This window comes from Melanerpes formicivorus, unplaced genomic scaffold, assembly GCF_026170545.1.
Source record: "Melanerpes formicivorus ecotype bairdi unplaced genomic scaffold, bMelFor1.0.p_v2 SCAF_1, whole genome shotgun sequence".
NCBI lineage: Eukaryota > Metazoa > Chordata > Aves > Piciformes > Picidae > Melanerpes > Melanerpes formicivorus.
In genome coordinates, this window is record NW_027142353.1 from 22542629 (window position 1) to 22557956 (window position 15328).

General features: G+C 44.7%; 1 long non-coding RNA gene across 2 annotated transcripts in view; it reads left to right on the forward strand.

The window, feature by feature from the left end:
* The window catches only part of LOC137460818 (uncharacterized), a 31332-nt gene that overhangs the window by 6107 nt on the left and 9897 nt on the right, over positions 1 to 15328 (forward strand). Inside the window, exon 3 of one of the 2 annotated variants that reach the window (XR_010993124.1) lies at positions 7483 to 8030. The exons of the other annotated variant lie outside the window; for it this stretch is intronic. This is a non-coding gene — a long non-coding RNA (uncharacterized lncRNA). Of the gene's footprint in view, positions 1 to 7482; positions 8031 to 15328 lie in introns of those variants that run through there. 2 annotated transcript variants of the gene reach the window in all.

Here is a 15328-nt window from a genome sequence, read left to right on the forward strand (position 1 = left end):
GTCCTTTCTTAGTCCTAGTTTAGAGACAGAAAAAAGGATGCTATGATGATTTTACTAGTAACAGTAACATCTGTAAAAAAATCTTTCTCTCCTAGAATATGAAAGAGGATTTGAGAACTGCTTTCTAAAATGAATAAAGCGATAAAAAGAGTATTTCCGACCTGAGTTGATAGGTATTTAGGTATTCACTGTACTATACAATATATCTAGGCCCTAAATCCTACTAAAACAAGTCTACATTTTATTAAAATTATCTCAAACACAGCATAAGGGCAACATCATTATATCTGCCATAGTGTAATATCCTGTAGAGAGTTTACACAGAGATGGTGCATTCAGAATTTCCTATTTTTCTGTGTCTTTAAGCATGTATCTATGAATAAAGTGCACCACTCTGCAGTGCACCTCTTTACATCACAGTAGTTCTGGGAATCCATTTCTGCGTCATTCTTTCAAGTGCATTTTCAATGTCACTATTTAGAAATCTGCTGTTGATAGATCTTACGAAACTACTCTGTTTTGCTTTTGCCCTTTCTTCTTTAATAACCACATTTTTCATCATTACTCACCTTGGGTACTCCTCCAGAATTCTTATTGAGATCAGTGGAACTATTCATAGCCAAAGTATGAATAAGCATGATGGGATTTGACCTTCAGCCACTTTAAAAAAAAAATAAAATTTCTCCCATCTAATTATGTAGACATAATCCTGCTCTAAATTCAAGTGCAAAAATGCTTTGAAATTGCCTCTGACAAACAGTGTCTGCTGTTCACAGCTGAAACTGAAACTTTCTCTCCTGGTATAATACAACTACCCTCTATGGAGTTCTGTTATGGAAAAAAAAAATGATGTGACTGATGCTTGCTGAAGCAGTATACACTTTAGCACTGTGTTTCTAGAATTGCTATGAATTACATGCTACTGTTCTGACATCTTTCCAGACTGTAGATGCTGCTGTGTTTCTTGGGAGCCTGGGAAGTTACCTAGAAATGGGTAGACAACGGAGATAGGAATCAATACAGCTGACCAATATGATCGAGTATTGTTCCTTTATTGTTCCAGTGTTGCAGGCCGATGGTGCAGGCCTATGGAGCAGGCCTGTAGTGCAAGTATAGCACAGTAAAGTGAAGAAGAAACAGGAGATAGGAAAGGCAGAAGTGCGTAGCAAGGCAACTGCTACAACTTATGTAAACTCAGAGTGCCCTGTTGGCATAGCTCCATTGGTTCCCTCTGAGTGACCACACATTGCACTATTACAGATTATTGGTCCAACTACTAATGACACAACGAGGTTGTTGATGCAGGTGCATGTCCTGTTGTCCCAAGATAACTTTCTACATTTATAGCTACCAGTGCCTTGTTTTAGTTACATGCTGCAGACACAGCACTGTTTTGCTACACTGCTAGCTGGCTCTGCATTTATGCTGAGCATGGCCTACCATCATGTCAGGCTCTAGGCCTGCACTGCCAGATTGCTCACACTGCTCGTCGCTGGCATTGCCACAGAAATGAAACCTGTTGCTGATGATTCCCTTTATAAAAGCAAGCTGCTGAAGTAATTGCCTGGTCTGGCTTCAGCTCTGAAAATACTATTTGAAAAATTTCTTGCTTGCTTTTTCCACTTTAAATAGCAAATGGGAGGTAATCGTAACTGCAGATTTCTGTGCTGATTTGCACTTAGGCCAGCTTCACTGAAACATTGCTCAAATTGCTTATGGGGAAAAAAAATCAGTTCTGTATTTGGTCTGACACATAACTGATCAGTTCCAGCAGCTCTGAGTATAAGGTATCCCAATCTTTCTTCACACCCGGGTTAAGAAACTCTTAAAGCAGAGAGAAAATCTGGAATCATAAAGGATGGAAGAAGGAAAATGCTCAAGGAAAATGTTTCTCTTTATGATGAGATTTATTTTTCTTTTCATAGAATGTGCATTGCATGTATCCTTTTATCATACTGAGTAAACAGCTTCTGTGAGATAGAGGAAGTTGCAGAAATTATTAATGCTTGTTGATATTTTATCTAAATCCCTAAGTTAAACAGAAGTGCTGGGTTAAACTCATTCTGGATTTAATATGATATAATCTATTTGATTTCAAACGCTTGTGTCAAAGCTGCTTTAGTTAAGGAGTAAAAATAACAGGGTAAAGAGCACTTTTAGAAATCCTGGTGATGTTAAGGTAAGATTATTATTGGAGTGAGCATGTTCCTATTTAATTCAAATAAAGAAGCTTGTAATTCTCTGAAGCTCGGATAAGATCACTATAAAATAACGTGGCTGCTATTCTTAAATAAAAGAAGGAGAAAATTAATTTACTATAGACAAATGAAACTGAATTGAAAAAATAATTGAAATTAAAAGGTGAAACAAAAGGGTGGCTGTCCAAAAGACAAGAGAAGAGGATACAAAGTGTAAAGCTTCATTATAGAATACATACATGGAAAAATAGAATGGGACAGAGTAGAAGAAAAATAAATAGAAATACCCATTCTGGTTGGAAGGCATTGGTGACTGTAGAAAGTTTTCCATTCTCAGTGAAATGGCAAGTAGGGACCTGATTATATAGCCTGTTGCTGGTCAGCTGAGTGCTGAAGTATTTTCTTTGTTCTCAGGAATACTATTAACAGTTAAAAGCATATGTAAATGATGCCTTTGCTAAAATTCTTCAACAAAGATGGATGGACTTGAATATAAATTCTGTTATGGGGATTTCATTAAGGTTATAAATTAGCTAACTTCTGAACATACCAAAGATGGGCAGCAGCAAAAGGAAATAAAAAACAATGGAGTACAAATGGAGAAATCACAGGGAACACTTCCTAGCTGTGTTCTTCAGAGAACGTAGAAAGAAACCCATCCATTTCAGCAAGCATCAGGTCAAAGCCTGTGTTTTCATAAAGATGGAATGCAAGTTCACAATGTGCCTGTATTTATTGTAAGTACATCTTGCAACCATCAAAGAGAAAAGATTGGCAACAAACCTTTGTACAAAGTCACAAAAGCTGTGACAACTTGAAACTCAAAGCCTTACAAGGGGTAATGGTTTCAAACTTGAAAGAAGGTAGATTGAGGTTAGATATAAGGAAGTTCTTCATTGTGGAAGTGGTAAGACACTGCAACAGGTCACCCAGAGAGACTGGGGAGGCTCCATCTCTGGAAGTGTTCAAGGCCAGATTGGATGAGGCTTTGAGCAGCCTGCTCTAGAGGAAGGTGTCTCTGCCCATAGCAGGGGACTTGGAACTAGATTATCTTTAAGGTCCCTTCCAACCCAAATCTTTCTGTGGTTCTATGAAGGAATTAATCTGTGCGTTTTTTTCAGTGAATCCTTACTTTGCAGAACGTTTTGTCTCCTGCAGACTGCAGGGGAGTTGGACAAGATGACCTTTGAGGGTTCCTTCCAACCCAATACAATCTGTGCATCTGTGAATATTTGCCTTGAGGAGGCCAGAAGTTAAATACAAGGCTAGGCTAATGGAAATCATGAAGTCCACCACCACTAGTTCTCAGACACTTGCAACATTTACCAGGAAAGAGGTCCTGTATACTTGCTCTCTTTCACCCTTGAATCCTTCTCACCTCTGTGGAAGGAATAGTTTTATGAGGCAGACCCCAAACTACTGCAGTTACCTATAAATATAAACTGAAATTTGGGTCAGCTTGTCTTAAAGCATTAATAAAAAAAAACCATGGCATTTCAGGAGTTGAAAATGACAGCTTATTTGTCCATTCTGTGGGACACCCTGATTTCAAGATGTGGTCAGTATAGGAGGTGACTGCAGAAAGGGGCTGCTAAGGATTCCCAAATCCTGGGCTAACTCACCCTCTATTATGAATTAGAACCACATGAGGGCTAACAACTCTGCATGGCTTTATTTTTCAAGCTTTTGAATAACAAGCCGTAGGTGCTGTCTTGCTTCTCCATCATCAGTTGTGAAGGATCATAAAACTTACAGTGATGTGATCCAGATAATTAAATGGAAAGCAGAAATCAAGTAGTGTGGATTTCAGGATACAGTATAATCTACACTAGAACTAACCCCCCAAAAAGTAGAGATAGTAGTTATTATAGAAATTAAGATTTTTGCCCAAAACTGCACAACTGTATCAAAACTTACACAAGAATAGATATTTAGCTTTAAACTGTCTTGAACAATCTAATAGCAGTGGTTACTTATTATTCTGGTCTTTGTAGCTTCCTCCCATCTGGTCTTCTACTTCTGAGAGATTTTTCTGTTCAGCTTTTTTATTAGGTCTCACTGGCGAGGCAAGTAGTTGCTTGTGCCCCATTTGCTACATGCTGGAAATAAAATTGAACCACAAGAGGCTACAGAAATAAGTGGTTCATATTTTCACCATGCTAAAATAAACATTAACTCTGAGCCCTCAAATGTGTTCAGGAGATCTGACCCAGAATTTATCAGGCACTTGTAATAAATGTTAACTATTAACCAGCAAATGAAGGCTAGTTTGGTCACATTCTGAGATCAGCCATTGCCAAGCGATGAAAAAATTCAGGACCTTGCAAACTGGGTTTCTGATTGCGGGGTAGGGGGAGAAGTCCTAAGCAAGGAGAAGATTACCATTAATTGTTTGTGCATATTAATTGCATTAACATAATATGATAACAAATGTAGCAGTAAAAGTAACTGCTCACCAGGGTGTAGTCAGGGGCTAATAGTCCAGCACCCAGTTTTGACATCATTCATCTGAATTAGCACAGTTGTTTTCTAGCCATCTTTACAGTCTGCCTTTTTTCAGAAAACAAACACACAAAAACAGGCTGTGGTGGGCTCTTAAGACCTCAGCTCTCCATGGAAGGCATCCTGTGAGAAGGAATTCATCAAAAAGTAATGGAGAGACTATTAATCTTGATTATCCAAGTGTAATCTGGACATGCTCCAGCAACTCACTGTCTTTCTTGTAGTGAGGGGCCCAAAACTAAGCACTTTTTTGAGGTGCAGCCTCACCAGTGATGAGTACCAGAAGCAATATTTTTGATGCAAGTCAGCATGCTTTTGGCCTTCTGGTCAACCTGGGTGCACTGACCAATACCTCTGGGTCCTTTTGATGCAGTTATGGAGGACAGTGGTGATGATCTTAGGCAGACTTACCCAACCCAACTTACCCAAGCCTATTTTGCCCAGCAAAGAACTTGGGAAGGTCTTGTATCCAAAGTATAAAAGATAAAAGACAGGAGTAACAGACAGGAAACTGTTAGCTACCTGAAAGAAGGGGTTGCAGTGAGAATCATAGAATGGTCTGGGTTGGAAGGGACCTCTAGAGGTCACCTAGTCCCTCTGCAGTAAGTAGGGGCATCCTCAACTACATCAGGTTGCCCAGAGTCCTGTCGAGCCTCACCTTTAACACCTCCAGGGATGGGGCCTCAACTACCTCTCTGGGCAACCTGTTCCAGTGTTCCACTGTCCTCATGCTAAAGAACTTGTTCACAACATTCAATCTAAATCTGCTCTTCTCTAGTTTGAAGCCATTGTCCCTCGTCCTATCAATACAAGGTGGGTGAGGTGGGTGTCGGTCTCTTCTCCCAAGTGAAAAGCAATAGTATGAGAGGAAATGGCCTCAGGCTGTGCCAGCATTGGAACAGACTGCACAGGGAACTAATGGAATCACCATCCCTGGAGGTTGTCAGATGTGTAGACTGTGGTTCTTCAGGACATGGTTTGCTGGTGGACTTGGCAGTGTTATGTTTACAACTGGACTCAACAGTCTCAAAGATCTTTTCCAACCTAAATAATTTTATGATTCTATGAAACTGCTGAGATTGGAAACTGCTGTTTCCAAAGCACATAGGACCTTTGCACCTTTACCATAGATGCAAAGTAGGTACACTGCCAGTAGCTTCATGAATCAGTCTGCCTAAGACCATCACCTCCATCCTCTACAACTGCATCAAAAGGACCTGGAGATGTTGGTCGGTGGCCAGCTGAATATGAGCCAGCAGTGCGCTCAGGCACCCAAGAAGGCCAAAAGCATCCTGACATACATCAAAAATAGTGTGTTCAGCAAGACTAGAAAAGAGATTGTCCTCCTGTACTCATCCCTGCTGAGGCTACACCTTGAATACTGTGTTCAGATTTGGGCCCCTCACTACAATAAAGACACTGAGGTGCTAGAGCACGTCCAGAGAAGGGCAACAAAGCTGGTGTCTAGAGAACAAGTCTTATGAGTAGTGGCTAAGGGAATTGGAGTTGTATAGGCTGGAGGAAAGGAGAAGACCTTCTCACTGTCTTACAATTACCTGAAAGGTTGTAGTAAGGTGGGTGTCATTCTATTCTCCCAAGTAACAGGACAAAAGGAAACAGCTTGAAGTTGCACCAAAGGAGGTTTAGACTGGACATTAGGAAAATTTTCTTCACCAAAAGGGTTGTCAAGCACTGGAACAGGCTGCCCTGGGAAGTGGTGGAGTTACTATCCTTGGAGGTATTTAAAAGACATGCAGATGTGGCACTTAATGACATAATTTAGTGGTGAACTGGGTAGTGCTGGGCTAACAGATTCAAGGATCTTAAAAGTCTTTTCCAATCTAAACGATTCTATGAATCTGTAATCTGAACTGAGCCATGGATACATGGTGTACATTGTCCTAAAAGCAGCCTTCTGCTTGTTTTCAGCCTGTGAGTCATATTTGTCCCTCATAGTTCATGGGCCCATCATAGGCTGTACAGTCAATGAAGAGAGGTGTTTCCAAACACCTTCTATAGGACACCGTGTCAGCTGAGGTAGGTGTCCCCAGGGTGAATTATTTCACATTTATTAACAACAAAGTTCATCTTTTGTGTTACTCCTCCACTTAAATCCAGTTAAGATTCTCTGAATTTCTACTTTGTCTTTTTCTGGACATGGGTAAAGAAAAGAACTTGAAGCAGGAGGAATAATTGCCAGAAGTAAAAGCTAAGCAAATAGGATGAATGTTTGGGTTCCCTCTGTGATCAGTGGAGATAAATGGGAATCTCACCACAGCAATTTACTTCACATAGCACCTTCTTAGACAAAGTGTAGTAAGATGGCCAGTGTTAGAGAACATAACCCTATATGTTGTACCATTTGTGAGAGCTACCTCATTCATCTCTGTTCTTTAACTGACCTTTCATTTTTCTACCAAACCACGTCACATCTAACACAGAAACTTGAAACAACCTATTAGCTTTTTGTCATGATGCAATGCAGGGTTCATTTCTAACACACTTTCCACTCATCAGCTGTATTTTTGTTCCATAAAAATACCTTGGCTGTCCCAGTCTGATGCTTAATCAAGCAGTGTCACCTTGGAAATCTGCCACTTTGGTTACAGTTCTCCTGTGCTCCTAAGCAGGGGGGAAAAAAGCTAGCATAGTTTAGCCAGACTTTCAAGAGGCTTTTACAAGACTGGCTATATGAGGTTACAAAAGATACTGAGTAGTTGTGGGCCAAGTCTGGCAAACATAGTAGCATTTTGGTTGATATCTGATGTGCTTTATTTCACAGACTCATGGAATGTTAAGGGCTGGAAGGGACCTCAGAAGATCATCCAGTCCACCTCCCTGCTAGAGCAGGATCACCTATACCAGATCACACAGCAATGCATCTGGGCAGGTTTTGAATACCTCCAGAGAGGGAGACTCCACAATGCCCCTGGGCAGCCTGTTCCAGTGTTCTGTCACCCTCACAGTGAATTTTTTTTCTTCATATTTCCATGGAACTTCCTGTGCTTCAACTTCCACCCAAGGCTGATGACCACTCTAGAATTAGAATAAACCAGGTTGGAAAACACCTTTGAGGTCATCAAGTCCAACGTATCACCCAACACAATCTAAGCAACTAAACCATGGCACCAAGCACCCCAGCCAGTCTCTTTTTAAACACTTCCAGTGATGGTGACTCCACCACCTCCCTGGGCAGCCCATTCCAATGGCCCATCATTATTTCTGTGAAGAATTTCTCCTAACATCCAGCCTAAACCTCCCCTGGCGAAGCTTGAGACTGTGTCCTCTTGTTCTGGTGCTGGTTACCTGGGGGAAGAGACCAACACCCACCTGGCTACAACCTCCCTTCAGGTAGTTGTAGACAGCAATAAGGTCTCCCCTGAGCCTCCTCTTCTCCAGGCTAAGCAACCCCAGCTCCCTCAGCCTCTCCTCATAGGGCTTGTGCTCCAAACCCCTCACGAGCTTTATTGCCCTTCTCTGGACACATTCCAGCAACTCAACATCTTTCCTAAACTGAGGGGCCCAGAACTGGACACAGGACTCAAGGTGTGGCCTAACCAGTGCGGTGTACAGGGGAAGAATGACCTCCCTGCTCCTGCTGGCCACACTATTCATGTTACAGACCAGGATGCCAGTGACCTTCTTGGCCACCTGGGCACACTGCTGGTTCATGTCCAGCCACTCCAACCCCAGTCTGTAGCACTGCATGGAGTTGTTGTGGCCAATGTGTAGAACCTGGCATTTAGATGTGTTATTCTCATGCCGTTGGACTCTGCCCATCTGTCCAGCCTGTCAAGATCTCTCTGCAGAGCTCTCCTACCTCTAACAGATCAACTCCTGCCCCCAGCTTGGTGTCATCTGCAGATTTACTGATGATGGACTCAATATCCTCATCCAGATCATCAATAAAGATATTAAAGAGGATGGGTCTGAGCACTGATCCCTGAGGGACACCACTACTGACTGGCTGCCAGCTGGATGTGGCACCATTCACCACCACTCTCTGGACTTGGCCCTCCAGCCAGTTCCTAACCCAGCACAGAGTGCTGATGTCCAAGCCACGGGCTGACAGTTTGGCCCGGAGTTTGCTGTGGGGGATGGTGTCAAAAGTCTTGCTGAACTGCAGGTAGACTGCATCCACAGTCTTCCCCACATCTACCAGGCAGGTCACCTGCTCATAGAAGGAGATCAGGTTGGTCAGGCAGGACCTGCCTGACCCTAAATCCATGTTGGCTGGGCCTCATCGCTTGGTCATCCGGTAGGTCCTGTGTGATTGTACTCAAGATGACCTGTTCCATAATCTTGCCTGGCACTGAGGTCAGGCTGACAGGTCTGTAATTCACTGCTTCATCCAACTGGCCCTTCTTGTGGATGGGCATCACATTGGCCAGCTTCCAGTCATCTGGGACATCTCCAGTGAGCCAAGACTATTGAAAAATGATGGAGAGCATCTTGGCCAGCTCATTTGCCAGCTCCTTCAGCACCCTAGGATGGATTCCATTCGGTCCCATGGACTCGTGGACATCCAAGTGGCTAAGGAGGTCTGCAACTACTTCCTCCTGGATTACAGGGGAACTATGCTGCTCCCTGACTCCACCTGCCAGCTCAGGGTCCAGTTGTTTGGAAGACAACCTATCTTGCTATTAAAGATTGAGGCAAAGAAGGTGTTAAGTACCTCTGCCTTTTCCTTATCTTTTGTTACAATATTCCCCTCCATGTCCACTAAGGAGTGGAGGTTGTCTTTCCCCTCCTTTTAGAATGGAATGGAATGGAATGGAATGGAATGGAATGGAATGGAATGGAATGGAATGGAATGGAATGGAATGGAATGGAATGAACCAGGTTGGAAGAGACCTTCAAAATCATCGCGTCCAACCCATCAACCAATCCAACCCACCTAATCAACTAAGCCATGGCACCAAGCACCCCATCAAGTCTCCTCCTGAATATCTCCAATGATGGTGACTCCTCCACCTCCCCGGGCAGCCCATTCCAATGGGCAATCACTCTGTCTATACAGAACTTCTTCCTAACATCCAGCCTAAACCTCCCCTGGCACAGCCTGAGGCTGTGTCCTCTTGTTCTGGTGCTGGCTGCCTGGGAGAAGAGACCAACCTCTGCCTGTCTACAACCTCCCTTCAGGTAGTTGTAGACAGCAATAAGGTCACCCCTGAGTCTCCTCCAGGCTAAGCAACCCCAGCTCCTTCAGCCTCTCCTCATAGGGGCTTTTGTGGCAATCATAGCAATAGGTGGTGTGAGCAATCTGGCAATATAAGCTTAGAGCCTGACATAGTGGTAGGCCATGCTTAGCATAAGTGTAGAAGTAGCTAGCAGTTTAGCAAAATAGTGCTGTGCTAGCAGCATGTAATTAAAGCAAGGTACTGGTAGATATATATATCTATGGATATATATATATATATGGAATAACAGGAAGCACATGTCGATCAACAACCTCGCATGATATTAGTAGTTTAACCAATAACGTATAACAGTAGGGTGTGTGGACACCTGTGGGGAACCAAGGAACTTATGCCAACTATGCTCTATGAGTCTATATAAGCTGTAGATGTTCCTTAATAAACTGAACAATACTTAAGATCATATTGGTTGCCCGTATTGATTCCATACTCTGTCATCAACATCCTTTTGTCATTAATATATTTATAAATGCATTTTTTGGTGTCCTTCACAGGAGTGGCCAGTCTAAGCTTTAAATGGGCTTTTGACTCTCTATTTTTTTTCCCTACATGAACTAGCAACATCCTTAAACATTTCAAGGGTTACCTCACCTTCCTTCCAAAGATGATACACCCTCTTTTCTTCCCTTAATTTGCCCAGAACTTCATTGCCCAGCCAGGCTGGCTGTCTACCCATTGCCCTTTGTCCTGTCACTGGGCATCACCAAGAGCTTGACTCCATTCTCTTTGTACTCAACCTTTACATATCTATAAACATGAATGAGGTCACCCCTAAGTCTCCTCTTCAAGCTGAAGAGCCCCAGCTCCCTCAGTCTCTCCTCATAACAAAGATGTTCTGCTTCCTTAATCATTTTTTTTTGTGGCTCTGTACTGGACTCTTTCAAGCAATTCCTGTCCTTCTTGAACTGTGGCGCTCAGAACTGGACACAATATTTCAGATGCAGCCTCACCAGGGCAGAGTAGAGGGGGAGGAAAATCTCTTTCCTTTGAAGCTCCATGTTTCCTTTTGTAACTTTCAGAGGCTTTTGTTTTAAAACAAAACAATGAGATGGTAATTCAGAATTAACTCAAAATTTGCATAATGCCATTATTTCATGATTGAATGCTCAAGGTCATCTCTTTGACATTTTTTTCAGTAAGTATGATGAAGAAAAAAATCCTTTCCATTTGACCCAAATTATGTCAGAAAGAGGAAAGCTGAGTCAATGTATCTTACTACTGCTAGCACAGCAGAAGCTGTGGGTGGGAGTTATGATAGCCTTAACTACTTGGAGCCATAGTCATGTATTCAGCTGCCACGCAGGCATACCCATAGAGGCGTTTCTATTTTGGCTAAGAAAATGAGGATTTCACAGTGTTGCATCAACTTCCTCTTGATTCATCAGAAAATGAAATCAGGAGCTCTCTGCTTACACGTACCATCCCTCATAGACACTTTACAATTCACAGGAATTGGTCCAAAATGCTGAGAGTTGAGTGATTGTGACCCTTGCATCCTCTGTGATGATGTGAAACTATATCCTTCTACCCATTAAATGGTTCAGAAGGAATTTGAGTTTCTGCAGTTCTGTGGGATTTGTAGTGATTATCCAGAGAAGATACTCTTTGGAAGACATTCTGGAAGAATCTACAGCCTAAGCTGGTATCTAGTCTCATATGACAGTACATAGGGGTTTTGTAGATTTGTTTTATCATGTCTAGAAACATGAACTACTCCAGTCACAACAAGACCAAGGCAGCACCGGGGCAGCACACCATGTGGAGTGGCACATCCCCCCCTTGCCCCCCCGAGCCAGCTTTTCTCTCCTGAGAGGCTGGCACTGCATGGGCAGAGACTGCTGCAGCGGCACATTTAAATGCCAAGCAGACAAGCCAGGGCAGATCTGCAACTGCAGCACACAGAGGCAGCACCGGGACTGTAATGGCGGTGCTTTCACCAGAGGGAGGGAGGTGCTGAGTCACCTGGGCTCGTTCCTGAATTGTTCTCCAGTTAGGTCCGCTGGCCAGGGATAGGGATGGTGGCAACTTGCTGCAAAGCTGTTTTCAAGAGATCTGTGTCGACCCAGACTGAGGTCGAACTTAAGCAGGCAGGTGTCCAGGAGACTGGCTGCAGAAAGTGCTGAAGCCTGGCACCTGAAATGGAGGAGAGTGGGGGTAACACCAGCATTAGCTGTGAGCATCTTGATTATCTGCTTAATCTGGTGGCTGAACTGAAGGAAGAAGTTGTTAGACTTAGGACTGTACGGGAATGTGAAAGGGAGTTGGATTTGAGGAGCCAGGCTCTGCAGGCTCCCCTAGCAGAGGGAAGTGACCCAAGAAGCAGCAGGGAACGGATAGAGATCCCTGTTAGAAGAAACAAGGCAAAACCCTCATGGCTCCCCTCACCTTCCCAGCTGCCCTTGCAAAACAAATATGGGGCACTGGAAGTTGAGGGTGAGGTGAATGAGAAGACAGAAGACACACCATTGGAGGTGTTGCCTAAAGCCAAACAGCCCACCCCCTGCATCAGGACTTGTTCCCTTAAAAAAAAAAAAAAAGAGGAGGGTAATTGTTATTGGTGATTTCCTTCTGAGGGGAGCAGAGGGCCCCATATGTTAGTCAGATCCTTCCCACAGGGAAGTCTGCTGCCTCTCTTGGGGCCTGGGTCAGAGATGTTACCAGAAAGCTGCCTAGTCTGGTACAGTCCTCTGATTACTATCCCTTAACAGTCACGCAGCTGGGGAGCAATGATGTTGCAACCAGAGGTTGCAGGACTTCAAGGCTCTGGGAAGACTGGTTGAGGGGTCAGGGGCACAGGTAATTTTTTCATCAATACCCTTAGTTGCAGGAAGGAATACTGAAAAGAATAGGACAGCAGTTGTAATGAACAAGTGGCTCAGAAGCTGGTGCCACCAACAGAGTTTTGTTTTTTTCAGTCTTGGGGAACTTTCTATGGCACCATTGGCCCTCCTGGCCACCTGGGCACACTGCAGGCTCATGTTCAGCCTACTATCAACCAGCACCCCCAGGTCCCTCTCTGCCTGGCCACTCTCCAGCCACTCTGACCCCAGCCTGTAGCACTGCATGGGGTTGTTGTGGCCAATGTGCAGAACCCAGCACTTGGATGTGTTAAATCTCATGCCGTTGGATTCTGCCCATCTGTCCAGCCTGTCGAGGTCTCTCTGCAGGGCCTCTCTACCCTCCAGCAGATCAACTCTTGCCCCCAGCTTGGTGTCGTCCGCAAATTTACCAATGATCAACTCAATTACCTCATCCAGATCATCAATAAAGATGTTAAAGAGGATGAGGCCCAGCACTGATCCCTGGGGCACACCACTAGTGACTGGCTGCCAGCTGGATGTGGCACCATTCACCACCACTCTCTGGACTTGGCCCTCCAGCCAGTTCCTAACCCAGTACAGAGTGCTGCTGTCCAAGCCATGGGCTGAGAGCTTGGCCAGGAGTTTGCTATGGGGGACGGTGTCAAAGGCCTTGCTGAGGTCCAGGTAGACTACATCCACAGGCCTCCCCACACCCACCAGGCAGGTCACCTGATCATAGAAGGAGATAATGTTGGTCAGGCAGGACCTGCCCTTCCTAAATCCATGTTGGCTGGGCCTGATCCCTTGGCCATCCTGTAAGTGCTGTGTTATTGCATTCAAGATGACTTGTTCTATAATCTTTCCTGGCACTGACGTCAGGTTGACAGGTCTCTAATTCCCTGGCTTATCCAACCAGCCCTTCTTGTGGATGGGCACCATGTTGGCCAGCTTCCAGTCTTCTGGGACCTCTCCAGTGAGCCAGGACTGCTGAAAAATGATGGAGAGCGGCTTGGCCAGCTCATCTTCCATCTCTGTCAGCACCCTAGGATAGATCCCATCTGGTCCCGTGGACTTGTGGGGATCCAAGAGGCTGAGGAGATCTCTAAATACCCCATCCTGGAACCGAGGAAAACTATGCTGCTCCGTGGCTCATTCTGCCAGCTCTGCAGGCCAGCTGTGTGGAAGTCATTCTGTCCTGCTAGTAAAAATTGAGGCAAAGAGGGTGTTAAGTGCCTCTGCCTTTTCCTCATCCTTTGTTACAACGTTCCCTTCCATGTCCACCAAGGAGTTGAGGTTGTCTCTGCCCTTCCTCTTGCTATTAATGTATAGAAGGACTTTTTGTTGTCCTTCACAGCAGAGGCCAGTCTGAGCTCCAAATGTGCTTTTGCCTCCCTAATTTTCTTCCTACAAGACCTAGCAACATCCTTAAGTTTTTCATGGGTTTCTTCCAAAGATGATACACCCTCTTTTTTTCCCTTAGTTCTTTTAGAAGTTCATTACCCATCCAGGCTGGCCGTCTGCCCCAGCAGCTCATCTTCCGGCACATTGGCACAGCCTGTTCCTGTGCCTTCAAGAGTTCTTCCTTGAAGTAGGTCCAGCTTTCCTGGACCCCTTTGTTTTTAAGGGCTGTTTCCCAAGGAACCTCTGAGTTAGTTCCATGAGTAGCCTGAAGTCTGCCCTCCAGAATTCCAGAGTGGAGGTCTTCTTGCTACCCCTCTTAGCTTGACTGAATACTGAGAATTCAATTATCTCATGGTCACTGGCCCCTAAACACCCTCTGACCACTACATCACCCACCAGCCCTTCCCTATTGGTGAAGAGGAGGTCAAGCATAGCCTTACCCCTGGTAGGCTCACGCAGCACCTGGGATAAGAAGCTGTCCTCCATGCATTCTAAGAACCTCCTAGACTGCCTCCTCTCTGCTGTGTTGAGATCCCAGCAGATGTCAGGCAGGTTGGAGTTGCCCATGAGAACAAGGTCAGGCGATGTTGAGACAGCCTTAACTGCCTTAACATCAACATCTTCATCCTGGTTGGGTGGTCTATAACAGACTCCAACCAGGATGTCTGCCCTGCCGGTCTTCCCTCTAATTCTTACCCACAAACACTCAACCCGACCATCCCTGATCTCCAGCTCATTGGCATCTAGTGCCTCCCTGATGTACAGGGCCACCCCTCCACCCCTTCTTCTTTGCCTGTCTCTCCTGAAGAGCCTGTAGCTGTCAATTGCAGCACTCCAGTTATGCAAGTCATCCCACCACGTCTCTGTGATGGCAACTACATCATAACTTTCCTGCTGCAACAAGGCTTCCAGCTCCTCTTTTTTGTTGCCCATGCTTCGTGCATTAGTGTACATGCACTTCAGCTGAGCTGCTGGTTTCACCTCTGGCTCTAGCTTATCATCCCCAGACTCATGCCTGGGGGGACTGGTTTCAGCCCCTTCCCCCTTCGAATCTAGTTTAAAGCCCTACTTCCCTGAGCAGCCTGTTCCAATGCGTGACAACCCTTTTGGTCAAGAAATTTTTCCTGATGTCCAATCAAAACCACCCCTGGCACGACATGAGGGCATTTTCTCTCATTCAAACACTTGTTATTTAGAAGAAATTGTCCCCCACCTTTCTACAACCTCT